Genomic DNA, 21,806 nt, shown 5'->3' with positions numbered 1-21,806 from the left:
TTTGATCTCGAGTAAAGCTCTATACTCCCACAGGATATGTGTTTGAAGTTTCTAATGTTCTTCCATCTGTGTCTTCGTTAAGATTGTCCAATTGTCGCCAAAGTGTCATTTACATCTAACCCCCTCCGGTTTGTTTGGGTAAAATCTAGTTCCCAACGGTAGTGTGGCCGAGTGGTCAAAGGCGCTGGATTAAGGCTCCAGTCTCTCAGGAGGCGTGGGTTCAAATCCCACCACTGCCAATAGACTGTCAGTTGAATGTATTGGCTACGTGCAGCTTATCTACTAGTTGTAGAAAACTGCAACAGCCAGCTGAGCTTTGTAGCATATGGGGTGTACAGGAGGTAATTTTCTTTTTCTCCTGTCTGGTTTTCAAACGAGGTAAGAGTTAAGATGTGCACCTTCAGATTGGGGCACATAACTTCACATTTACCAATAACTTCCTCCTTGTCCAGTCGATTCAACTGCTGATAAAACCTATTAAAACCAAAGACTATGTCCGTATGAAATTATTTCAATAAACAAGAGCAGAGTGGCGCAGCGGAAGCGTGCTGGGCCCATAACCCAGAGGTCGATGGATCGAAACCATCCTCTGCTAAAGTAATCCTTTTTACACTGCTATGTCTCCCTTTCCTTCTGAACATGAACTCACCTACTGCTGAAAGTGACTTGCTTTGGCTTTTGAAGTTGATAATATGACAGAATTGACCCAAGAGCTAAAGCCATGAACTTGGCTGATAGTTTAGTGGTCTTTTGATCTTGAGTCAAGCTCTATACTCCCAGAGGGTATGTGTTTGAAGTTTCGAATGTTCTTCCATGTGTTTCTTCGATTTGATTGTCCAATTGTCGTCAAAGTGGACTTTTCATTCAGACGACTCAGAATTGTTTGGGTAAAATCAGATTTAATGGTAGTGTGGCCGAGTGGTCTAAGGCGCTGGATTTAGGCTCCAGTCTCTCAGGAGGCGTGGGTTCAAATCCCACCACTGCCAATCAACTGCTATTTGCTTGTATGTGTTGGCTACTTGTAGTACTTTCTACTGTAAGATCTGTTGTTGTTGAAAACTGCAAGAGCCAGCTGAGCTTCGTAGCATGTGCAATGTCCATACAGGAGGTGATTTTCTATTCCTTCAGTCTGGTTTTCAAACAAGGTAACACAGGGCGCCTTCCCATTGAGTCACATTTGCCTGTATTTTTCGCTGAGTCCACTTGATTTAACTGCTAAGCCAACCCATTGAAACAATGGACTGTGTTCATATGAAACTGTTTCATTGTAAAACAGCAGAGTGGCGCAGCGGAAGCGTGCTGGGCCCATAACCCAGAGGTCGATGGATCGAAACCATCCTCTGCTAAAGGAATCCTTTATCAACTCCCATGTTATCTGTTATGTTCCTCTTGTCCTTGCCTTCTAAACATTAACTCATCTCCTGCTGAAAGTGACTTGCTTTTGAAGTTGAAAATGTGACAGAATTGACCCAAGAGCTGAAGCCCTGAACTTGGCTGATATTTTTGTGGGCTTTGATCTCGAGTAAAGCTCTATACTCCCACAGGATATGTGTTTGAAGTTTCTAATGTTCTTCCATCTGTGTCTTCGTTAAGATTGTCCAATTGTCGCCAAAGTGTCATTTACATCTAACCCCCTCCGGTTTGTTTGGGTAAAATCTAGTTCCCAACGGTAGTGTGGCCGAGTGGTCAAAGGCGCTGGATTAAGGCTCCAGTCTCTCAGGAGGCGTGGGTTCAAATCCCACCACTGCCAATAGACTGTCAGTTGAATGTATTGGCTACGTGCAGCTTATCTACTAGTTGTAGAAAACTGCAACAGCCAGCTGAGCTTTGTAGCATATGGGGTGTACAGGAGGTAATTTTCTTTTTCTCCTGTCTGGTTTTCAAACGAGGTAAGAGTTAAGATGTGCACCTTCAGATTGGGGCACATAACTTCACATTTACCAATAACTTCCTCCTTGTCCAGTCGATTCAACTGCTGATAAAACCTATTAAAACCAAAGACTATGTCCGTATGAAATTATTTCAATAAACAAGAGCAGAGTGGCGCAGCGGAAGCGTGCTGGGCCCATAACCCAGAGGTCGATGGATCGAAACCATCCTCTGCTAAAGTAATCCTTTTTACACTGCTATGTCTCCCTTTCCTTCTGAACATGAACTCACCTACTGCTGAAAGTGACTTGCTTTGGCTTTTGAAGTTGATAATATGACAGAATTGACCCAAGAGCTAAAGCCATGAACTTGGCTGATAGTTTAGTGGTCTTTTGATCTTGAGTCAAGCTCTATACTCCCAGAGGGTATGTGTTTGAAGTTTCGAATGTTCTTCCATGTGTTTCTTCGATTTGATTGTCCAATTGTCGTCAAAGTGGACTTTTCATTCAGACGACTCAGAATTGTTTGGGTAAAATCAGATTTAATGGTAGTGTGGCCGAGTGGTCTAAGGCGCTGGATTTAGGCTCCAGTCTCTCAGGAGGCGTGGGTTCAAATCCCACCACTGCCAATCAACTGCTATTTGCTTGTATGTGTTGGCTACTTGTAGTACTTTCTACTGTAAGATCTGTTGTTGTTGAAAACTGCAAGAGCCAGCTGAGCTTCGTAGCATGTGCAATGTCCATACAGGAGGTGATTTTCTATTCCTTCAGTCTGGTTTTCAAACAAGGTAACACAGGGCGCCTTCCCATTGAGTCACATTTGCCTGTATTTTTCGCTGAGTCCACTTGATTTAACTGCTAAGCCAACCCATTGAAACAATGGACTGTGTTCATATGAAACTGTTTCATTGTAAAACAGCAGAGTGGCGCAGCGGAAGCGTGCTGGGCCCATAACCCAGAGGTCGATGGATCGAAACCATCCTCTGCTAAAGGAATCCTTTATCAACTCCCATGTTATCTGTTATGTTCCTCTTGTCCTTGCCTTCTAAACATTAACTCATCTCCTGCTGAAAGTGACTTGCTTTTGAAGTTGAAAATGTGACAGAATTGACCCAAGAGCTGAAGCCCTGAACTTGGCTGATATTTTTGTGGGCTTTGATCTCGAGTAAAGCTCTATACTCCCACAGGATATGTGTTTGAAGTTTCTAATGTTCTTCCATCTGTGTCTTCGTTAAGATTGTCCAATTGTCGCCAAAGTGTCATTTACATCTAACCCCCTCCGGTTTGTTTGGGTAAAATCTAGTTCCCAACGGTAGTGTGGCCGAGTGGTCAAAGGCGCTGGATTAAGGCTCCAGTCTCTCAGGAGGCGTGGGTTCAAATCCCACCACTGCCAATAGACTGTCAGTTGAATGTATTGGCTACGTGCAGCTTATCTACTAGTTGTAGAAAACTGCAACAGCCGGCTGAGCTTTGTAGCATATGGGGTGTACAGGAGGTAATTTTCTTTTTCTCCTGTCTGGTTTTCAAACGAGGTAAGAGTTAAGATGTGCACCTTCAGATTGGGGCACATAACTTCACATTTACCAATAACTTCCTCCTTGTCCAGTCGATTCAACTGCTGATAAAACCTATTAAAACCAAAGACTATGTCCGTATGAAATTATTTCAATAAACAAGAGCAGAGTGGCGCAGCGGAAGCGTGCTGGGCCCATAACCCAGAGGTCGATGGATCGAAACCATCCTCTGCTAAAGGAATCCTTTATCAACTCCCATGTTATCTGTTATGTTCCCCTTGTCCTTGCCTTCTAAACATTAACTCATCTCCTGCTGAAAGTGACTTGCTTTTGAAGTTGAAAATGTGACAGAATTGACCCAAGAGCTGAAGCCCTGAACTTGGCTGATATTTTTGTGGGCTTTGATCTCGAGTAAAGCTCTATACTCCCACAGGATATGTGTTTGAAGTTTCTAATGTTCTTCCATCTGTGTCTTCGTTAAGATTGTCCAATTGTCGCCAAAGTGTCATTTACATCTAACCCCCTCCGGTTTGTTTGGGTAAAATCTGTTTCCCAACGGTAGTGTGGCCGAGTGGTCAAAGGCGCTGGATTAAGGCTCCAGTCTGTCAGGAGGCGTGGGTTCAAATCCCACCACTGCCAATAGACTGTCAGTTGAATGTATTGGCTACGTGCAGCTTATCTACTATAAGAGGATCTCTTGTTGTTCAAAACTGCAACAGCCACCTGAGCTTTGTAGCATATGGGATATCACATGAGGTGTACAGGAGGTAATTTTCTTTTTCTCCTGTCTGGTTTTCAAACAAGGTAAGAGTTAAGATGTGCACCTTCAGATTGGGGCACATAACTTCACATTTACCAATAACTTCCTCCTTGTCCAGTCGATTCAACTGCTGATAAAACCTATTAAAACCAAAGACTATGTTCATATGAAATTATTTCAATAAACAAGAGCAGAGTGGCGCAGCGGAAGCGTGCTGGGCCCATAACCCAGAGGTCGATGGATCGAAACCATCCTCTGCTAAAGTAATCCTTTTTACACTGCTATGTCTCCCTTTCCTTCTGAACATGAACTCACCTACTGCTGAAAGTGACTTGCTTTGGCTTTTGAAGTTGATAATATGACAGAATTGACCCAAGAGCTAAAGCCATGAACTTGGCTGATAGTTTAGTGGTCTTTTGATCTTGAGTCAAGCTCTATACTCCCAGAGGGTATGTGTTTGAAGTTTCGAATGTTCTTCCATGTGTTTCTTCGATTTGATTGTCCAATTGTCGTCAAAGTGGACTTTTCATTCAGACGACTCAGAATTGTTTGGGTAAAATCAGATTTAATGGTAGTGTGGCCGAGTGGTCTAAGGCGCTGGATTTAGGCTCCAGTCTCTCAGGAGGCGTGGGTTCAAATCCCACCACTGCCAATCAACTGCTATTTGCTTGTATGTGTTGGCTACTTGTAGTACTTTCTACTGTAAGATCTGTTGTTGTTGAAAACTGCAAGAGCCAGCTGAGCTTCGTAGCATGTGCAATGTCCATACAGGAGGTGATTTTCTATTCCTTCAGTCTGGTTTTCAAACAAGGTAACACAGGGCGCCTTCCCATTGAGTCACATTTGCCTGTATTTTTCGCTGAGTCCACTTGATTTAACTGCTAAGCCAACCCATTGAAACAATGGACTGTGTTCATATGAAACTGTTTCATTGTAAAACAGCAGAGTGGCGCAGCGGAAGCGTGCTGGGCCCATAACCCAGAGGTCGATGGATCGAAACCATCCTCTGCTAAAGGAATCCTTTATCAACTCCCATGTTATCTGTTATGTTCCTCTTGTCCTTGCCTTCTAAACATTAACTCATCTCCTGCTGAAAGTGACTTGCTTTTGAAGTTGAAAATGTGACAGAATTGACCCAAGAGCTGAAGCCCTGAACTTGGCTGATATTTTTGTGGGCTTTGATCTCGAGTAAAGCTCTATACTCCCACAGGATATGTGTTTGAAGTTTCTAATGTTCTTCCATCTGTGTCTTCGTTAAGATTGTCCAATTGTCGCCAAAGTGTCATTTACATCTAACCCCCTCCGGTTTGTTTGGGTAAAATCTAGTTCCCAACGGTAGTGTGGCCGAGTGGTCAAAGGCGCTGGATTAAGGCTCCAGTCTCTCAGGAGGCGTGGGTTCAAATCCCACCACTGCCAATAGACTGTCAGTTGAATGTATTGGCTACGTGCAGCTTATCTACTAGTTGTAGAAAACTGCAACAGCCGGCTGAGCTTTGTAGCATATGGGGTGTACAGGAGGTAATTTTCTTTTTCTCCTGTCTGGTTTTCAAACGAGGTAAGAGTTAAGATGTGCACCTTCAGATTGGGGCACATAACTTCACATTTACCAATAACTTCCTCCTTGTCCAGTCGATTCAACTGCTGATAAAACCTATTAAAACCAAAGACTATGTCCGTATGAAATTATTTCAATAAACAAGAGCAGAGTGGCGCAGCGGAAGCGTGCTGGGCCCATAACCCAGAGGTCGATGGATCGAAACCATCCTCTGCTAAAGGAATCCTTTATCAACTCCCATGTTATCTGTTATGTTCCCCTTGTCCTTGCCTTCTAAACATTAACTCATCTCCTGCTGAAAGTGACTTGCTTTTGAAGTTGAAAATGTGACAGAATTGACCCAAGAGCTGAAGCCCTGAACTTGGCTGATATTTTTGTGGGCTTTGATCTCGAGTAAAGCTCTATACTCCCACAGGATATGTGTTTGAAGTTTCTAATGTTCTTCCATCTGTGTCTTCGTTAAGATTGTCCAATTGTCGCCAAAGTGTCATTTACATCTAACCCCCTCCGGTTTGTTTGGGTAAAATCTGTTTCCCAACGGTAGTGTGGCCGAGTGGTCAAAGGCGCTGGATTAAGGCTCCAGTCTGTCAGGAGGCGTGGGTTCAAATCCCACCACTGCCAATAGACTGTCAGTTGAATGTATTGGCTACGTGCAGCTTATCTACTATAAGAGGATCTCTTGTTGTTCAAAACTGCAACAGCCACCTGAGCTTTGTAGCATATGGGATATCACATGAGGTGTACAGGAGGTAATTTTCTTTTTCTCCTGTCTGGTTTTCAAACAAGGTAAGAGTTAAGATGTGCACCTTCAGATTGGGGCACATAACTTCACATTTACCAATAACTTCCTCCTTGTCCAGTCGATTCAACTGCTGATAAAACCTATTAAAACCAAAGACTATGTTCATATGAAATTATTTCAATAAACAAGAGCAGAGTGGCGCAGCGGAAGCGTGCTGGGCCCATAACCCAGAGGTCGATGGATCGAAACCATCCTCTGCTAAAGTAATCCTTTTTACACTGCTATGTCTCCCTTTCCTTCTGAACATGAACTCACCTACTGCTGAAAGTGACTTGCTTTGGCTTTTGAAGTTGATAATATGACAGAATTGACCCAAGAGCTAAAGCCCTGAACTTGGCTGATAGTTTAGTGGTCTTTTGATCTTGAGTCAAGCTCTATACTCCCAGAGGGTATGTGTTTGAAGTTTCGAATGTTCTTCCATGTGTTTCTTCGATTTGATTGTCCAATTGTCGTCAAAGTGGACTTTTCATTCAGACGACTCAGAATTGTTTGGGTAAAATCAGATTTAATGGTAGTGTGGCCGAGTGGTCTAAGGCGCTGGATTTAGGCTCCAGTCTCTCAGGAGGCGTGGGTTCAAATCCCACCACTGCCAATCAACTGCTATTTGCTTGTATGTGTTGGCTACTTGTAGTACTTTCTACTGTAAGATCTGTTGTTGTTGAAAACTGCAAGAGCCAGCTGAGCTTCGTAGCATGTGCAATGTCCATACAGGAGGTGATTTTCTATTCCTTCAGTCTGGTTTTCAAACAAGGTAACACAGGGCGCCTTCCCATTGAGTCACATTTGCCTGTATTTTTCGCTGAGTCCACTTGATTTAACTGCTAAGCCAACCCATTGAAACAATGGACTGTGTTCATATGAAACTGTTTCATTGTAAAACAGCAGAGTGGCGCAGCGGAAGCGTGCTGGGCCCATAACCCAGAGGTCGATGGATCGAAACCATCCTCTGCTAAAGGAATCCTTTATCAACTCCCATGTTATCTGTTATGTTCCCCTTGTCCTTGCCTTCTAAACATTAACTCATCTCCTGCTGAAAGTGACTTGCTTTTGAAGTTGAAAATGTGACAGAATTGACCCAAGAGCTGAAGCCCTGAACTTGGCTGATATTTTTGTGGTCTTTGATCTCGAGTAAAGCTCTCTACTCCCACAGGATATGTGTTTGAAGTTTCTAATGTTCTTCCATGTGTGTCTTCGTTAAGATTGTCCAATTGTCGCCAAAGTGTCATTTACATCTAACCCCCTCCGGTTTGTTTTGGTAAAATCTAGTTCCCAACGGTAGTGTGGCCGAGTGGTCAAAGGCGCTGGATTAAGGCTCCAGTCTGTCAGGAGGCGTGGGTTCAAATCCCACCACTGCCAATAGACTGTCAGTTGAATGTATTGGCTACGTGCAGCTTATCTACTATAAGAGGATCTCTTGTTGTTCAAAACTGCAACAGCCACCTGAGCTTTGTAGCATATGGGATATCACATGAGGTGTACAGGAGGTAATTTTCTTTTTCTCCTGTCTGGTTTTCAAACAAGGTAAGAGTTAAGATGTGCACCTTCAGATTGGGGCACATAACTCCACATTTACCAATAACTTCCTCCTTGTCCAGTCGATTCAACTGCTGATAAAACCTATTAAAACCAAAGACTATGTCCGTATGAAATTATTTCAATAAACAAGAGCAGAGTGGCGCAGCGGAAGCGTGCTGGGCCCATAACCCAGAGGTCGATGGATCGAAACCATCCTCTGCTAAAGGAATCCTTTATCAACTCCCATGTTATCTGTTATGTTCCCCTTGTCCTTGCCTTCTAAACATTAACTCATCTCCTGCTGAAAGTGACTTGCTTTTGAAGTTGAAAATGTGACAGAATTGACCCAAGAGCTGAAGCCCTGAACTTGGCTGACATTTTTGTGGTCTTTGATCTCGAGTAAAGCTCTATACTCCCACAGGATATGTGTTTGAAGTTTCTAATAATCTTCCATGTGTGTCTTCGTTAAGATTGTCCAATTGTCGCCAAAGTGTCATTTACATCTAACCCCCTCCGGTTTGTTTGGGTAAAATCTAGTTCCCAACGGTAGTGTGGCCGAGTGGTCAAAGGCGCTGGATTAAGGCTCCAGTCTCTAAGGAGGCGTGGGTTCAAATCCCACCACTGCCAATAGACTGTCAGTTGAATGTATTGGCTACGTGCAGCTTATCTACTATAAGAGGATCGCTTGTTGTTCAAAACTGCAACAGCCACCTGAGCTTTGTAGCATATGGGATATCACATGAGGTGTACAGGAGGTAATTTTCTTTTTCTCCTGTCTGGTTTTCAAACAAGGTAAGAGTTAAGATGTGCACCTTCAGATTGGGGCACATAACTCCACATTTACCAATAACTTGCTCCTTGTCCAGTCGATTCAACTGCTGATAAAACCTATTAAAACCAAAGACTATGTCCGTATGAAATTATTTCAATAAACAAGAGCAGAGTGGCGCAGCGGAAGCGTGCTGGGCCCATAACCCAGAGGTCGCTGGATCGAAACCATCCTCTGCTAAAGGAATCCTTTATCAACTCCCATGTTATCTGTTATGTTCCCCTTGTCCTTGCCTTTTAAACATTAACTCATCTCCTGCTGAAAGTGACTTGCTTTTGAAGTTGAAAATGTGACAGAATTGACCCAAGAGCTGAAGCCCTGAACTTGGCTGACATTTTTGTGGTCTTTGATCTCGAGTAAAGCTCTATACTCCCACAGGATATGTGTTTGAAGTTTCTAATAATCTTCCATGTGTGTCTTCGTTAAGATTGTCCAATTGTCGCCAAAGTGTCATTTACATCTAACCCCCTCCGGTTTGTTTGGGTAAAATCTAGTTCCCAACGGTAGTGTGGCCGAGTGGTCAAAGGCGCTGGATTAAGGCTCCAGTCTCTCAGGAGGCGTGGGTTCAAATCCCACCACTGCCAATAGACTGTCAGTTGAATGTATTGGCTACGTGCAGCTAATCTACTATAAGAGGATCTCTTGTTGTTCAAAACTGCAACAGCCACCTGAGCTTTGTAGCATATGGGATATCACATGAGGTGTACAGGAGGTAATTTTCTTTTTCTCCTGTCTGGTTTTCAAACAAGGTAAGAGTTAAGATGTGCACCTTCAGATTGGGGCACATAACTTCACATTTACCAATAACTTCCTCCTTGTCCAGTCGATTCAACTGCTGATAAAACCTATTAAAACCAAAGACTATGTTCGTATGAAATTATTTCAATAAACAAGAGCAGAGTGGCGCAGCGGAAGCGTGCTGGGCCCATAACCCAGAGGTCGATGGATCGAAACCATCCTCTGCTAAAGTAATCCTTTTTACACTGCTATGTCTCCCTTTCCTTCTGAACATGAACTCACCTACTGCTGAAAGTGACTTGCTTTGGCTTTTGAAGTTGATAATATGACAGAATTGACCCAAGAGCTAAAGCCATGAACTTGGCTGATAGTTTAGTGGTCTTTTGATCTTGAGTCAAGCTCTATACTCCCAGAGGGTATGTGTTTGAAGTTTCGAATGTTCTTCCATGTGTTTCTTCGATTTGATTGTCCAATTGTCGTCAAAGTGGACTTTTCATTCAGACGACTCAGAATTGTTTGGGTAAAATCAGATTTAATGGTAGTGTGGCCGAGTGGTCTAAGGCGCTGGATTTAGGCTCCAGTCTCTCAGGAGGCGTGGGTTCAAATCCCACCACTGCCAATCAACTGCTATTTGCTTGTATGTGTTGGCTACTTGTAGTACTTTCTACTGTAAGATCTGTTGTTGTTGAAAACTGCAAGAGCCAGCTGAGCTTCGTAGCATGTGCAATGTCCATACAGGAGGTGATTTTCTATTCCTTCAGTCTGGTTTTCAAACAAGGTAACACAGGGCGCCTTCCCATTGAGTCACATTTGCCTGTATTTTTCGCTGAGTCCACTTGATTTAACTGCTAAGCCAACCCATTGAAACAATGGACTGTGTTCATATGAAACTGTTTCATTGTAAAACAGCAGAGTGGCGCAGCGGAAGCGTGCTGGGCCCATAACCCAGAGGTCGATGGATCGAAACCATCCTCTGCTAAAGGAATCCTTTATCAACTCCCATGTTATCTGTTATGTTCCTCTTGTCCTTGCCTTCTAAACATTAACTCATCTCCTGCTGAAAGTGACTTGCTTTTGAAGTTGAAAATGTGACAGAATTGACCCAAGAGCTGAAGCCCTGAACTTGGCTGATATTTTTGTGGGCTTTGATCTCGAGTAAAGCTCTATACTCCCACAGGATATGTGTTTGAAGTTTCTAATGTTCTTCCATCTGTGTCTTCGTTAAGATTGTCCAATTGTCGCCAAAGTGTCATTTACATCTAACCCCCTCCGGTTTGTTTGGGTAAAATCTAGTTCCCAACGGTAGTGTGGCCGAGTGGTCAAAGGCGCTGGATTAAGGCTCCAGTCTCTCAGGAGGCGTGGGTTCAAATCCCACCACTGCCAATAGACTGTCAGTTGAATGTATTGGCTACGTGCAGCTTATCTACTAGTTGTAGAAAACTGCAACAGCCGGCTGAGCTTTGTAGCATATGGGGTGTACAGGAGGTAATTTTCTTTTTCTCCTGTCTGGTTTTCAAACGAGGTAAGAGTTAAGATGTGCACCTTCAGATTGGGGCACATAACTTCACATTTACCAATAACTTCCTCCTTGTCCAGTCGATTCAACTGCTGATAAAACCTATTAAAACCAAAGACTATGTCCGTATGAAATTATTTCAATAAACAAGAGCAGAGTGGCGCAGCGGAAGCGTGCTGGGCCCATAACCCAGAGGTCGATGGATCGAAACCATCCTCTGCTAAAGGAATCCTTTATCAACTCCCATGTTATCTGTTATGTTCCCCTTGTCCTTGCCTTCTAAACATTAACTCATCTCCTGCTGAAAGTGACTTGCTTTTGAAGTTGAAAATGTGACAGAATTGACCCAAGAGCTGAAGCCCTGAACTTGGCTGATATTTTTGTGGGCTTTGATCTCGAGTAAAGCTCTATACTCCCACAGGATATGTGTTTGAAGTTTCTAATGTTCTTCCATCTGTGTCTTCGTTAAGATTGTCCAATTGTCGCCAAAGTGTCATTTACATCTAACCCCCTCCGGTTTGTTTGGGTAAAATCTGTTTCCCAACGGTAGTGTGGCCGAGTGGTCAAAGGCGCTGGATTAAGGCTCCAGTCTGTCAGGAGGCGTGGGTTCAAATCCCACCACTGCCAATAGACTGTCAGTTGAATGTATTGGCTACGTGCAGCTTATCTACTATAAGAGGATCTCTTGTTGTTCAAAACTGCAACAGCCACCTGAGCTTTGTAGCATATGGGATATCACATGAGGTGTACAGGAGGTAATTTTCTTTTTCTCCTGTCTGGTTTTCAAACAAGGTAAGAGTTAAGATGTGCACCTTCAGATTGGGGCACATAACTTCACATTTACCAATAACTTCCTCCTTGTCCAGTCGATTCAACTGCTGATAAAACCTATTAAAACCAAAGACTATGTTCATATGAAATTATTTCAATAAACAAGAGCAGAGTGGCGCAGCGGAAGCGTGCTGGGCCCATAACCCAGAGGTCGATGGATCGAAACCATCCTCTGCTAAAGTAATCCTTTTTACACTGCTATGTCTCCCTTTCCTTCTGAACATGAACTCACCTACTGCTGAAAGTGACTTGCTTTGGCTTTTGAAGTTGATAATATGACAGAATTGACCCAAGAGCTAAAGCCCTGAACTTGGCTGATAGTTTAGTGGTCTTTTGATCTTGAGTCAAGCTCTATACTCCCAGAGGGTATGTGTTTGAAGTTTCGAATGTTCTTCCATGTGTTTCTTCGATTTGATTGTCCAATTGTCGTCAAAGTGGACTTTTCATTCAGACGACTCAGAATTGTTTGGGTAAAATCAGATTTAATGGTAGTGTGGCCGAGTGGTCTAAGGCGCTGGATTTAGGCTCCAGTCTCTCAGGAGGCGTGGGTTCAAATCCCACCACTGCCAATCAACTGCTATTTGCTTGTATGTGTTGGCTACTTGTAGTACTTTCTACTGTAAGATCTGTTGTTGTTGAAAACTGCAAGAGCCAGCTGAGCTTCGTAGCATGTGCAATGTCCATACAGGAGGTGATTTTCTATTCCTTCAGTCTGGTTTTCAAACAAGGTAACACAGGGCGCCTTCCCATTGAGTCACATTTGCCTGTATTTTTCGCTGAGTCCACTTGATTTAACTGCTAAGCCAACCCATTGAAACAATGGACTGTGTTCATATGAAACTGTTTCATTGTAAAACAGCAGAGTGGCGCAGCGGAAGCGTGCTGGGCCCATAACCCAGAGGTCGATGGATCGAAACCATCCTCTGCTAAAGGAATCCTTTATCAACTCCCATGTTATCTGTTATGTTCCCCTTGTCCTTGCCTTCTAAACATTAACTCATCTCCTGCTGAAAGTGACTTGCTTTTGAAGTTGAAAATGTGACAGAATTGACCCAAGAGCTGAAGCCCTGAACTTGGCTGACATTTTTGTGGTCTTTGATCTCGAGTAAAGCTCTATACTCCCACAGGATATGTGTTTGAAGTTTCTAATAATCTTCCATGTGTGTCTTCGTTAAGATTGTCCAATTGTCGCCAAAGTGTCATTTACATCTAACCCCCTCCGGTTTGTTTGGGTAAAATCTAGTTCCCAACGGTAGTGTGGCCGAGTGGTCAAAGGCGCTGGATTAAGGCTCCAGTCTCTCAGGAGGCGTGGGTTCAAATCCCACCACTGCCAATAGACTGTCAGTTGAATGTATTGGCTACGTGCAGCTTATCTACTATAAGAGGATCTCTTGTTGTTCAAAACTGCAACAGCCACCTGAGCTTTGTAGCATATGGGATATCACATGAGGTGTACAGGAGGTAATTTTCTTTTTCTCCTGTCTGGTTTTCAAACAAGGTAAGAGTTAAGATGTGCACCTTCAGATTGGGGCACATAACTTCACATTTACCAATAACTTCCTCCTTGTCCAGTCGATTCAACTGCTGATTAAACCTATTAAAACCAAAGACTATGTTCATATGAAATTATTTCAATAAACAAGAGCAGAGTGGCGCAGCGGAAGCGTGCTGGGCCCATAACCCAGAGGTCGATGGATCGAAACCATCCTCTGCTAAAGTAATCCTTTTTACACTGCTATGTCTCCCTTTCCTTCTGAACATGAACTCACCTACTGCTGAAAGTGACTTGCTTTGGCTTTTGAAGTTGATAATATGACAGAATTGACCCAAGAGCTAAAGCCCTGAACTTGGCTGATAGTTTAGTGGTCTTTTGATCTTGAGTCAAGCTCTATACTCCCAGAGGGTATGTGTTTGAAGTTTCGAATGTTCTTCCATGTGTTTCTTCGATTTGATTGTCCAATTGTCGTCAAAGTGGACTTTTCATTCAGACGACTCAGAATTGTTTGGGTAAAATCAGATTTAATGGTAGTGTGGCCGAGTGGTCTAAGGCGCTGGATTTAGGCTCCAGTCTCTCAGGAGGCGTGGGTTCAAATCCCACCACTGCCAATCAACTGCTATTTGCTTGTATGTGTTGGCTACTTGTAGTACTTTCTACTGTAAGATCTGTTGTTGTTGAAAACTGCAAGAGCCAGCTGAGCTTCGTAGCATGTGCAATGTCCATACAGGAGGTGATTTTCTATTCCTTCAGTCTGGTTTTCAAACAAGGTAACACAGGGCGCCTTCCCATTGAGTCACATTTGCCTGTATTTTTCGCTGAGTCCACTTGATTTAACTGCTAAGCCAACCCATTGAAACAATGGACTGTGTTCATATGAAACTGTTTCATTGTAAAACAGCAGAGTGGCGCAGCGGAAGCGTGCTGGGCCCATAACCCAGAGGTCGATGGATCGAAACCATCCTCTGCTAAAGGAATCCTTTATCAACTCCCATGTTATCTGTTATGTTCCTCTTGTCCTTGCCTTCTAAACATTAACTCATCTCCTGCTGAAAGTGACTTGCTTTTGAAGTTGAAAATGTGACAGAATTGACCCAAGAGCTGAAGCCCTGAACTTGGCTGATATTTTTGTGGGCTTTGATCTCGAGTAAAGCTCTATACTCCCACAGGATATGTGTTTGAAGTTTCTAATGTTCTTCCATCTGTGTCTTCGTTAAGATTGTCCAATTGTCGCCAAAGTGTCATTTACATCTAACCCCCTCCGGTTTGTTTGGGTAAAATCTAGTTCCCAACGGTAGTGTGGCCGAGTGGTCAAAGGCGCTGGATTAAGGCTCCAGTCTCTCAGGAGGCGTGGGTTCAAATCCCACCACTGCCAATAGACTGTCAGTTGAATGTATTGGCTACGTGCAGCTTATCTACTATAAGAGGATCTCTTGTTGTTCAAAACTGCAACAGCCACCTGAGCTTTGTAGCATATGGGATATCACATGAGGTGTACAGGAGGTAATTTTCTTTTTCTCCTGTCTGGTTTTCAAACAAGGTAAGAGTTAAGATGTGCACCTTCAGATTGGGGCACATAACTTCACATTTACCAATAACTTCCTCCTTGTCCAGTCGATTCAACTGCTGATTAAACCTATTAAAACCAAAGACTATGTTCGTATGAAATTATTTCAATAAACAAGAGCAGAGTGGCGCAGCGGAAGCGTGCTGGGCCCATAACCCAGAGGTCGATGGATCGAAACCATCCTCTGCTAAAGTAATCCTTTTTACACTGCTATGTCTCCCTTTCCTTCTGAACATGAACTCACCTACTGCTGAAAGTGACTTGCTTTGGCTTTTGAAGTTGATAATATGACAGAATTGACCCAAGAGCTAAAGCCCTGAACTTGGCTGATAGTTTAGTGGTCTTTTGATCTTGAGTCAAGCTCTATACTCCCAGAGGGTATGTGTTTGAAGTTTCGAATGTTCTTCCATGTGTTTCTTCGATTTGATTGTCCAATTGTCGTCAAAGTGGACTTTTCATTCAGACGACTCAGAATTGTTTGGGTAAAATCAGATTTAATGGTAGTGTGGCCGAGTGGTCTAAGGCGCTGGATTTAGGCTCCAGTCTCTCAGGAGGCGTGGGTTCAAATCCCACCACTGCCAATCAACTGCTATTTGCTTGTATGTGTTGGCTACTTGTAGTACTTTCTACTGTAAGATCTGTTGTTGTTGAAAACTGCAAGAGCCAGCTGAGCTTCGTAGCATGTGCAATGTCCATACAGGAGGTGATTTTCTATTCCTTCAGTCTGGTTTTCAAACAAGGTAACACAGGGCGCCTTCCCATTGAGTCACATTTGCCTGTATTTTTCGCTGAGTCCACTTGATTTAACTGCTAAGCCAACCCATTGAAACAATGGACTGTGTTCATATGAAACTGTTTCATTGTAAAACAGCAGAGTGGCGCAGCGGAAGCGTGCTGGGCCCATAACCCAGAGGTCGATGGATCGAAACCATCCTCTGCTAAAGGAATCCTTTATCAACTCCCATGTTATCTGTTATGTTCCCCTTGTCCTTGCCTTCTAAACATTAACTCATCTCCTGCTGAAAGTGACTTGCTTTTGAAGTTGAAAATGTGACAGAATTGACCCAAGAGCTGAAGCCCTGAACTTGGCTGATATTTTTGTGGTCTTTGATCTCGAGTAAAGCTCTATACTCCCACAGGATATGTGTTTGAAGTTTCTAATGTTCTTCCATGTGTGTCTTCGTTAAGATTGTCCAATTGTCGCCAAAGTGTCATTTACATCTAACCCCCTCCGGTTTGTTTTGGTAAAATCTAGTTCCCAACGGTAGTGTGGCCGAGTGGTCAAAGGCGCTGGATTAAGGCTCCAGTCTGTCAGGAGGCGTTGGTTCAAATCCCACCACTGCCAATAGACTGTCAGTTGAATGTATTGGCTACGTGCAGCTTATCTACTATAAGAGGATCTCTTGTTGTTCAAAACTGCAACAGCCACCTGAGCTTTGTAGCATATGGGATATCACATGAGGTGTACAGGAGGTAATTTTCTTTTTCTCCTGTCTGGTTTTCAAACAAGGTAAGAGTTAAGATGTGCACCTTCAGATTGGGGCACATAACTCCACATTTACCAATAACTTCCTCCTTGTCCAGTCGATTCAACTGCTGATAAAACCTATTAAAACCAAAGACTATGTCCGTATGAAATTATTTCAATAAACAAGAGCAGAGTGGCGCAGCGGAAGCGTGCTGGGCCCATAACCCAGAGGTCGATGGATCGAAACCATCCTCTGCTAAAGGAATCCTTTATCAACTCCCATGTTATCTGTTATGTTCCCCTTGTCCTTGCCTTCTAAACATTAACTCATCTCCTGCTGAAAGTGACTTGCTTTTGAAGTTGAAAATGTGACAGAATTGACCCAAGAGCTGAAGCCCTGAACTTGGCTGACATTTTTGTGGTCTTTGATCTCGAGTAAAGCTCTATACTCCCACAGGATATGTGTTTGAAGTTTCTAATAATCTTCCATGTGTGTCTTCGTTAAGATTGTCCAATTGTCGCCAAAGTGTCATTTACATCTAACCCCCTCCGGTTTGTTTGGGTAAAATCTAGTTCCCAACGGTAGTGTGGCCGAGTGGTCAAAGGCGCTGGATTAAGGCTCCAGTCTCTAAGGAGGCGTGGGTTCAAATCCCACCACTGCCAATAGACTGTCAGTTGAATGTATTGGCTACGTGCAGCTTATCTACTATAAGAGGATCTCTTGTTGTTCAAAACTGCAACAGCCACCTGAGCTTTGTAGCATATGGGATATCACATGAGGTGTACAGGAGGTAATTTTCTTTTTCTCCTGTCTGGTTTTCAAACAAGGTAAGAGTTAAGATGTGCACCTTCAGATTGGGGCACATAACTTCACATTTACCAATAACTTCCTCCTTGTCCAGTCGATTCAACTGCTGATAAAACCTATTAAAACCAAAGACTATGTTCGTATGAAATTATTTCAATAAACAAGAGCAGAGTGGCGCAGCGGAAGCGTGCTGGGCCCATAACCCAGAGGTCGATGGATCGAAACCATCCTCTGCTAAAGTAATCCTTTTTACACTGCTATGTCTCCCTTTCCTTCTGAACATGAACTCACCTACTGCTGAAAGTGACTTGCTTTGGCTTTTGAAGTTGATAATATGACAGAATTGACCCAAGAGCTAAAGCCCTGAACTTGGCTGATAGTTTAGTGGTCTTTTGATCTTGAGTCAAGCTCTATACTCCCAGAGGGTATGTGTTTGAAGTTTCGAATGTTCTTCCATGTGTTTCTTCGATTTGATTGTCCAATTGTCGTCAAAGTGGACTTTTCATTCAGACGACTCAGAATTGTTTGGGTAAAATCAGATTTAATGGTAGTGTGGCCGAGTGGTCTAAGGCGCTGGATTTAGGCTCCAGTCTCTCAGGAGGCGTGGGTTCAAATCCCACCACTGCCAATCAACTGCTATTTGCTTGTATGTGTTGGCTACTTGTAGTACTTTCTACTGTAAGATCTGTTGTTGTTGAAAACTGCAAGAGCCAGCTGAGCTTCGTAGCATGTGCAATGTCCATACAGGAGGTGATTTTCTATTCCTTCAGTCTGGTTTTCAAACAAGGTAACACAGGGCGCCTTCCCATTGAGTCACATTTGCCTGTATTTTTCGCTGAGTCCACTTGATTTAACTGCTAAGCCAACCCATTGAAACAATGGACTGTGTTCATATGAAACTGTTTCATTGTAAAAAAGCAGAGTGGCGCAGCGGAAGCGTGCTGGGCCCATAACCCAGAGGTCGATGGATCGAAACCATCCTCTGCTAAAGGAATCCTTTATCAACTCCCATGTTATCTGTTATGTTCCTCTTGTCCTTGCCTTCTAAACATTAACTCATCTCCTGCTGAAAGTGACTTGCTTTTGAAGTTGAAAATGTGACAGAATTGACCCAAGAGCTGAAGCCCTGAACTTGGCTGATATTTTTGTGGGCTTTGATCTCGAGTAAAGCTCTATACTCCCACAGGATATGTGTTTGAAGTTTCTAATGTTCTTCCATCTGTGTCTTCGTTAAGATTGTCCAATTGTCGCCAAAGTGTCATTTACATCTAACCCCCTCCGGTTTGTTTGGGTAAAATCTAGTTCCCAACGGTAGTGTGGCCGAGTGGTCAAAGGCGCTGGATTAAGGCTCCAGTCTCTCAGGAGGCGTGGGTTCAAATCCCACCACTGCCAATAGACTGTCAGTTGAATGTATTGGCTACGTGCAGCTTATCTACTAGTTGTAGAAAACTGCAACAGCCAGCTGAGCTTTGTAGCATATGGGGTGTACAGGAGGTAATTTTCTTTTTCTCCTGTCTGGTTTTCAAACGAGGTAAGAGTTAAGATGTGCACCTTCAGATTGGGGCACATAACTTCACATTTACCAATAACTTCCTCCTTGTCCAGTCGATTCAACTGCTGATAAAACCTATTAAAACCAAAGACTATGTCCGTATGAAATTATTTCAATAAACAAGAGCAGAGTGGCGCAGCGGAAGCGTGCTGGGCCCATAACCCAGAGGTCGCTGGATCGAAACCATCCTCTGCTAAAGGAATCCTTTATCAACTCCCATGTTATCTGTTATGTTCCCCTTGTCCTTGCCTTTTAAACATTAACTCATCTCCTGCTGAAAGTGACTTGCTTTTGAAGTTGAAAATGTGACAGAATTGACCCAAGAGCTGAAGCCCTGAACTTGGCTGACATTTTTGTGGTCTTTGATCTCGAGTAAAGCTCTATACTCCCACAGGATATGTGTTTGAAGTTTCTAATAATCTTCCATGTGTGTCTTCGTTAAGATTGTCCAATTGTCGCCAAAGTGTCATTTACATCTAACCCCCTCCGGTTTGTTTGGGTAAAATCTAGTTCCCAACGGTAGTGTGGCCGAGTGGTCAAAGGCGCTGGATTAAGGCTCCAGTCTCTCAGGAGGCGTGGGTTCAAATCCCACCACTGCCAATAGACTGTCAGTTGAATGTATTGGCTACGTGCAGCTAATCTACTATAAGAGGATCTCTTGTTGTTCAAAACTGCAACAGCCACCTGAGCTTTGTAGCATATGGGATATCACATGAGGTGTACAGGAGGTAATTTTCTTTTTCTCCTGTCTGGTTTTCAAACAAGGTAAGAGTTAAGATGTGCACCTTCAGATTGGGGCACATAACTTCACATTTACCAATAACTTCCTCCTTGTCCAGTCGATTCAACTGCTGATAAAACCTATTAAAACCAAAGACTATGTTCGTATGAAATTATTTCAATAAACAAGAGCAGAGTGGCGCAGCGGAAGCGTGCTGGGCCCATAACCCAGAGGTCGATGGATCGAAACCATCCTCTGCTAAAGTAATCCTTTTTACACTGCTATGTCTCCCTTTCCTTCTGAACATGAACTCACCTACTGCTGAAAGTGACTTGCTTTGGCTTTTGAAGTTGATAATATGACAGAATTGACCCAAGAGCTAAAGCCATGAACTTGGCTGATAGTTTAGTGGTCTTTTGATCTTGAGTCAAGCTCTATACTCCCAGAGGGTATGTGTTTGAAGTTTCGAATGTTCTTCCATGTGTTTCTTCGATTTGATTGTCCAATTGTCGTCAAAGTGGACTTTTCATTCAGACGACTCAGAATTGTTTGGGTAAAATCAGATTTAATGGTAGTGTGGCCGAGTGGTCTAAGGCGCTGGATTTAGGCTCCAGTCTCTCAGGAGGCGTGGGTTCAAATCCCACCACTGCCAATCAACTGCTATTTGCTTGTATGTGTTGGCTACTTGTAGTACTTTCTACTGTAAGATCTGTTGTTGTTGAAAACTGCAAGAGCCAGCTGAGCTTCGTAGCATGTGCAATGTCCATACAGGAGGTGATTTTCTATTCCTTCAGTCTGGTTTTCAAACAAGGTAACACAGGGCGCCTTCCCATTGAGTCACATTTGCCTGTATTTTTCGCTGAGTCCACTTGATTTAACTGCTAAGCCAACCCATTGAAACAATGGACTGTGTTCATATGAAACTGTTTCATTGTAAAACAGCAGAGTGGCGCAGCGGAAGCGTGCTGGGCCCATAACCCAGAGGTCGATGGATCGAAACCATCCTCTGCTAAAGGAATCCTTTATCAACTCCCATGTTATCTGTTATGTTCCTCTTGTCCTTGCCTTCTAAACATTAACTCATCTCCTGCTGAAAGTGACTTGCTTTTGAAGTTGAAAATGTGACAGAATTGACCCAAGAGCTGAAGCCCTGAACTTGGCTGATATTTTTGTGGGCTTTGATCTCGAGTAAAGCTCTATACTCCCACAGGATATGTGTTTGAAGTTTCTAATGTTCTTCCATCTGTGTCTTCGTTAAGATTGTCCAATTGTCGCCAAAGTGTCATTTACATCTAACCCCCTCCGGTTTGTTTGGGTAAAATCTAGTTCCCAACGGTAGTGTGGCCGAGTGGTCAAAGGCGCTGGATTAAGGCTCCAGTCTCTCAGGAGGCGTGGGTTCAAATCCCACCACTGCCAATAGACTGTCAGTTGAATGTATTGGCTACGTGCAGCTTATCTACTAGTTGTAGAAAACTGCAACAGCCGGCTGAGCTTTGTAGCATATGGGGTGTACAGGAGGTAATTTTCTTTTTCTCCTGTCTGGTTTTCAAACGAGGTAAGAGTTAAGATGTGCACCTTCAGATTGGGGCACATAACTTCACATTTACCAATAACTTCCTCCTTGTCCAGTCGATTCAACTGCTGATAAAACCTATTAAAACCAAAGACTATGTCCGTATGAAATTATTTCAATAAACAAGAGCAGAGTGGCGCAGCGGAAGCGTGCTGGGCCCATAACCCAGAGGTCGATGGATCGAAACCATCCTCTGCTAAAGGAATCCTTTATCAACTCCCATGTTATCTGTTATGTTCCCCTTGTCCTTGCCTTCTAAACATTAACTCATCTCCTGCTGAAAGTGACTTGCTTTTGAAGTTGAAAATGTGACAGAATTGACCCAAGAGCTGAAGCCCTGAACTTGGCTGATATTTTTGTGGGCTTTGATCTCGAGTAAAGCTCTATACTCCCACAGGATATGTGTTTGAAGTTTCTAATGTTCTTCCATCTGTGTCTTCGTTAAGATTGTCCAATTGTCGCCAAAGTGTCATTTACATCTAACCCCCTCCGGTTTGTTTGGGTAAAATCTGTTTCCCAACGGTAGTGTGGCCGAGTGGTCAAAGGCGCTGGATTAAGGCTCCAGTCTGTCAGGAGGCGTGGGTTCAAATCCCACCACTGCCAATAGACTGTCAGTTGAATGTATTGGCTACGTGCAGCTTATCTACTATAAGAGGATCTCTTGTTGTTCAAAACTGCAACAGCCACCTGAGCT

At 43.4% G+C, this 21,806-nt stretch overlaps 49 non-coding genes across 49 annotated transcripts; all 49 read left to right on the top strand.

Moving 5' to 3' along the window:
• Window positions 1-157: 157 nt before the first annotated feature.
• Window positions 158-239, top strand: trnal-aag (transfer RNA leucine (anticodon AAG)). The gene has a single exon. It is a non-coding gene; the product is annotated as a tRNA-Leu (tRNA).
• Window positions 240-523: 284 nt separating this feature from the next.
• On the top strand, window positions 524-595 carry trnam-cau (transfer RNA methionine (anticodon CAU)). Its single transcript has one exon. It is a non-coding gene; the product is annotated as a tRNA-Met (tRNA).
• A 309-nt stretch (window positions 596-904) lies between these two features.
• trnal-uag (transfer RNA leucine (anticodon UAG)) lies at window positions 905-986 on the top strand. Its single transcript has one exon. It is a non-coding gene; the product is annotated as a tRNA-Leu (tRNA).
• A 288-nt stretch (window positions 987-1,274) lies between these two features.
• trnam-cau (transfer RNA methionine (anticodon CAU)) lies at window positions 1,275-1,346 on the top strand. Its single transcript has one exon. It is a non-coding gene; the product is annotated as a tRNA-Met (tRNA).
• A 322-nt stretch (window positions 1,347-1,668) lies between these two features.
• On the top strand, window positions 1,669-1,750 carry trnal-aag (transfer RNA leucine (anticodon AAG)). Its single transcript has one exon. It is a non-coding gene; the product is annotated as a tRNA-Leu (tRNA).
• A 284-nt stretch (window positions 1,751-2,034) lies between these two features.
• On the top strand, window positions 2,035-2,106 carry trnam-cau (transfer RNA methionine (anticodon CAU)). Its single transcript has one exon. It is a non-coding gene; the product is annotated as a tRNA-Met (tRNA).
• A 309-nt stretch (window positions 2,107-2,415) lies between these two features.
• trnal-uag (transfer RNA leucine (anticodon UAG)) lies at window positions 2,416-2,497 on the top strand. Its single transcript has one exon. It is a non-coding gene; the product is annotated as a tRNA-Leu (tRNA).
• A 288-nt stretch (window positions 2,498-2,785) lies between these two features.
• Window positions 2,786-2,857, top strand: trnam-cau (transfer RNA methionine (anticodon CAU)). The gene has a single exon. It is a non-coding gene; the product is annotated as a tRNA-Met (tRNA).
• Window positions 2,858-3,179: 322 nt separating this feature from the next.
• trnal-aag (transfer RNA leucine (anticodon AAG)) lies at window positions 3,180-3,261 on the top strand. Its single transcript has one exon. It is a non-coding gene; the product is annotated as a tRNA-Leu (tRNA).
• Window positions 3,262-3,545: 284 nt separating this feature from the next.
• On the top strand, window positions 3,546-3,617 carry trnam-cau (transfer RNA methionine (anticodon CAU)). The gene has a single exon. It is a non-coding gene; the product is annotated as a tRNA-Met (tRNA).
• A 714-nt stretch (window positions 3,618-4,331) lies between these two features.
• trnam-cau (transfer RNA methionine (anticodon CAU)) lies at window positions 4,332-4,403 on the top strand. The gene has a single exon. It is a non-coding gene; the product is annotated as a tRNA-Met (tRNA).
• A 309-nt stretch (window positions 4,404-4,712) lies between these two features.
• trnal-uag (transfer RNA leucine (anticodon UAG)) lies at window positions 4,713-4,794 on the top strand. The gene has a single exon. It is a non-coding gene; the product is annotated as a tRNA-Leu (tRNA).
• A 288-nt stretch (window positions 4,795-5,082) lies between these two features.
• On the top strand, window positions 5,083-5,154 carry trnam-cau (transfer RNA methionine (anticodon CAU)). Its single transcript has one exon. It is a non-coding gene; the product is annotated as a tRNA-Met (tRNA).
• Window positions 5,155-5,476: 322 nt separating this feature from the next.
• trnal-aag (transfer RNA leucine (anticodon AAG)) lies at window positions 5,477-5,558 on the top strand. Its single transcript has one exon. It is a non-coding gene; the product is annotated as a tRNA-Leu (tRNA).
• A 284-nt stretch (window positions 5,559-5,842) lies between these two features.
• Window positions 5,843-5,914, top strand: trnam-cau (transfer RNA methionine (anticodon CAU)). Its single transcript has one exon. It is a non-coding gene; the product is annotated as a tRNA-Met (tRNA).
• Window positions 5,915-6,628: 714 nt separating this feature from the next.
• On the top strand, window positions 6,629-6,700 carry trnam-cau (transfer RNA methionine (anticodon CAU)). Its single transcript has one exon. It is a non-coding gene; the product is annotated as a tRNA-Met (tRNA).
• Window positions 6,701-7,009: 309 nt separating this feature from the next.
• trnal-uag (transfer RNA leucine (anticodon UAG)) lies at window positions 7,010-7,091 on the top strand. The gene has a single exon. It is a non-coding gene; the product is annotated as a tRNA-Leu (tRNA).
• Window positions 7,092-7,379: 288 nt separating this feature from the next.
• trnam-cau (transfer RNA methionine (anticodon CAU)) lies at window positions 7,380-7,451 on the top strand. Its single transcript has one exon. It is a non-coding gene; the product is annotated as a tRNA-Met (tRNA).
• A 714-nt stretch (window positions 7,452-8,165) lies between these two features.
• Window positions 8,166-8,237, top strand: trnam-cau (transfer RNA methionine (anticodon CAU)). Its single transcript has one exon. It is a non-coding gene; the product is annotated as a tRNA-Met (tRNA).
• Window positions 8,238-8,559: 322 nt separating this feature from the next.
• Window positions 8,560-8,641, top strand: trnal-aag (transfer RNA leucine (anticodon AAG)). The gene has a single exon. It is a non-coding gene; the product is annotated as a tRNA-Leu (tRNA).
• Window positions 8,642-9,345: 704 nt separating this feature from the next.
• On the top strand, window positions 9,346-9,427 carry trnal-aag (transfer RNA leucine (anticodon AAG)). The gene has a single exon. It is a non-coding gene; the product is annotated as a tRNA-Leu (tRNA).
• A 310-nt stretch (window positions 9,428-9,737) lies between these two features.
• trnam-cau (transfer RNA methionine (anticodon CAU)) lies at window positions 9,738-9,809 on the top strand. The gene has a single exon. It is a non-coding gene; the product is annotated as a tRNA-Met (tRNA).
• A 309-nt stretch (window positions 9,810-10,118) lies between these two features.
• Window positions 10,119-10,200, top strand: trnal-uag (transfer RNA leucine (anticodon UAG)). The gene has a single exon. It is a non-coding gene; the product is annotated as a tRNA-Leu (tRNA).
• A 288-nt stretch (window positions 10,201-10,488) lies between these two features.
• trnam-cau (transfer RNA methionine (anticodon CAU)) lies at window positions 10,489-10,560 on the top strand. The gene has a single exon. It is a non-coding gene; the product is annotated as a tRNA-Met (tRNA).
• A 322-nt stretch (window positions 10,561-10,882) lies between these two features.
• On the top strand, window positions 10,883-10,964 carry trnal-aag (transfer RNA leucine (anticodon AAG)). Its single transcript has one exon. It is a non-coding gene; the product is annotated as a tRNA-Leu (tRNA).
• Window positions 10,965-11,248: 284 nt separating this feature from the next.
• On the top strand, window positions 11,249-11,320 carry trnam-cau (transfer RNA methionine (anticodon CAU)). The gene has a single exon. It is a non-coding gene; the product is annotated as a tRNA-Met (tRNA).
• A 714-nt stretch (window positions 11,321-12,034) lies between these two features.
• trnam-cau (transfer RNA methionine (anticodon CAU)) lies at window positions 12,035-12,106 on the top strand. Its single transcript has one exon. It is a non-coding gene; the product is annotated as a tRNA-Met (tRNA).
• Window positions 12,107-12,415: 309 nt separating this feature from the next.
• trnal-uag (transfer RNA leucine (anticodon UAG)) lies at window positions 12,416-12,497 on the top strand. The gene has a single exon. It is a non-coding gene; the product is annotated as a tRNA-Leu (tRNA).
• Window positions 12,498-12,785: 288 nt separating this feature from the next.
• trnam-cau (transfer RNA methionine (anticodon CAU)) lies at window positions 12,786-12,857 on the top strand. The gene has a single exon. It is a non-coding gene; the product is annotated as a tRNA-Met (tRNA).
• Window positions 12,858-13,179: 322 nt separating this feature from the next.
• Window positions 13,180-13,261, top strand: trnal-aag (transfer RNA leucine (anticodon AAG)). The gene has a single exon. It is a non-coding gene; the product is annotated as a tRNA-Leu (tRNA).
• Window positions 13,262-13,571: 310 nt separating this feature from the next.
• trnam-cau (transfer RNA methionine (anticodon CAU)) lies at window positions 13,572-13,643 on the top strand. Its single transcript has one exon. It is a non-coding gene; the product is annotated as a tRNA-Met (tRNA).
• A 309-nt stretch (window positions 13,644-13,952) lies between these two features.
• trnal-uag (transfer RNA leucine (anticodon UAG)) lies at window positions 13,953-14,034 on the top strand. Its single transcript has one exon. It is a non-coding gene; the product is annotated as a tRNA-Leu (tRNA).
• A 288-nt stretch (window positions 14,035-14,322) lies between these two features.
• trnam-cau (transfer RNA methionine (anticodon CAU)) lies at window positions 14,323-14,394 on the top strand. Its single transcript has one exon. It is a non-coding gene; the product is annotated as a tRNA-Met (tRNA).
• Window positions 14,395-14,716: 322 nt separating this feature from the next.
• Window positions 14,717-14,798, top strand: trnal-aag (transfer RNA leucine (anticodon AAG)). Its single transcript has one exon. It is a non-coding gene; the product is annotated as a tRNA-Leu (tRNA).
• A 310-nt stretch (window positions 14,799-15,108) lies between these two features.
• On the top strand, window positions 15,109-15,180 carry trnam-cau (transfer RNA methionine (anticodon CAU)). Its single transcript has one exon. It is a non-coding gene; the product is annotated as a tRNA-Met (tRNA).
• A 309-nt stretch (window positions 15,181-15,489) lies between these two features.
• trnal-uag (transfer RNA leucine (anticodon UAG)) lies at window positions 15,490-15,571 on the top strand. The gene has a single exon. It is a non-coding gene; the product is annotated as a tRNA-Leu (tRNA).
• A 288-nt stretch (window positions 15,572-15,859) lies between these two features.
• On the top strand, window positions 15,860-15,931 carry trnam-cau (transfer RNA methionine (anticodon CAU)). Its single transcript has one exon. It is a non-coding gene; the product is annotated as a tRNA-Met (tRNA).
• A 714-nt stretch (window positions 15,932-16,645) lies between these two features.
• On the top strand, window positions 16,646-16,717 carry trnam-cau (transfer RNA methionine (anticodon CAU)). The gene has a single exon. It is a non-coding gene; the product is annotated as a tRNA-Met (tRNA).
• A 322-nt stretch (window positions 16,718-17,039) lies between these two features.
• Window positions 17,040-17,121, top strand: trnal-aag (transfer RNA leucine (anticodon AAG)). Its single transcript has one exon. It is a non-coding gene; the product is annotated as a tRNA-Leu (tRNA).
• A 310-nt stretch (window positions 17,122-17,431) lies between these two features.
• Window positions 17,432-17,503, top strand: trnam-cau (transfer RNA methionine (anticodon CAU)). Its single transcript has one exon. It is a non-coding gene; the product is annotated as a tRNA-Met (tRNA).
• Window positions 17,504-17,812: 309 nt separating this feature from the next.
• On the top strand, window positions 17,813-17,894 carry trnal-uag (transfer RNA leucine (anticodon UAG)). Its single transcript has one exon. It is a non-coding gene; the product is annotated as a tRNA-Leu (tRNA).
• Window positions 17,895-18,182: 288 nt separating this feature from the next.
• Window positions 18,183-18,254, top strand: trnam-cau (transfer RNA methionine (anticodon CAU)). The gene has a single exon. It is a non-coding gene; the product is annotated as a tRNA-Met (tRNA).
• Window positions 18,255-18,576: 322 nt separating this feature from the next.
• Window positions 18,577-18,658, top strand: trnal-aag (transfer RNA leucine (anticodon AAG)). Its single transcript has one exon. It is a non-coding gene; the product is annotated as a tRNA-Leu (tRNA).
• A 678-nt stretch (window positions 18,659-19,336) lies between these two features.
• trnal-aag (transfer RNA leucine (anticodon AAG)) lies at window positions 19,337-19,418 on the top strand. Its single transcript has one exon. It is a non-coding gene; the product is annotated as a tRNA-Leu (tRNA).
• Window positions 19,419-19,728: 310 nt separating this feature from the next.
• trnam-cau (transfer RNA methionine (anticodon CAU)) lies at window positions 19,729-19,800 on the top strand. The gene has a single exon. It is a non-coding gene; the product is annotated as a tRNA-Met (tRNA).
• A 309-nt stretch (window positions 19,801-20,109) lies between these two features.
• trnal-uag (transfer RNA leucine (anticodon UAG)) lies at window positions 20,110-20,191 on the top strand. Its single transcript has one exon. It is a non-coding gene; the product is annotated as a tRNA-Leu (tRNA).
• A 288-nt stretch (window positions 20,192-20,479) lies between these two features.
• Window positions 20,480-20,551, top strand: trnam-cau (transfer RNA methionine (anticodon CAU)). The gene has a single exon. It is a non-coding gene; the product is annotated as a tRNA-Met (tRNA).
• A 322-nt stretch (window positions 20,552-20,873) lies between these two features.
• trnal-aag (transfer RNA leucine (anticodon AAG)) lies at window positions 20,874-20,955 on the top strand. The gene has a single exon. It is a non-coding gene; the product is annotated as a tRNA-Leu (tRNA).
• A 284-nt stretch (window positions 20,956-21,239) lies between these two features.
• On the top strand, window positions 21,240-21,311 carry trnam-cau (transfer RNA methionine (anticodon CAU)). The gene has a single exon. It is a non-coding gene; the product is annotated as a tRNA-Met (tRNA).
• Window positions 21,312-21,806: the final 495 nt, after the last annotated feature.

This window comes from Pleuronectes platessa, chromosome 8 (assembly GCF_947347685.1).
Source record: "Pleuronectes platessa chromosome 8, fPlePla1.1, whole genome shotgun sequence".
Classification (NCBI taxonomy): domain Eukaryota; kingdom Metazoa; phylum Chordata; class Actinopteri; order Pleuronectiformes; family Pleuronectidae; genus Pleuronectes; species Pleuronectes platessa.
This window is presented reverse-complemented; position numbering and strand designations above follow the sequence as displayed.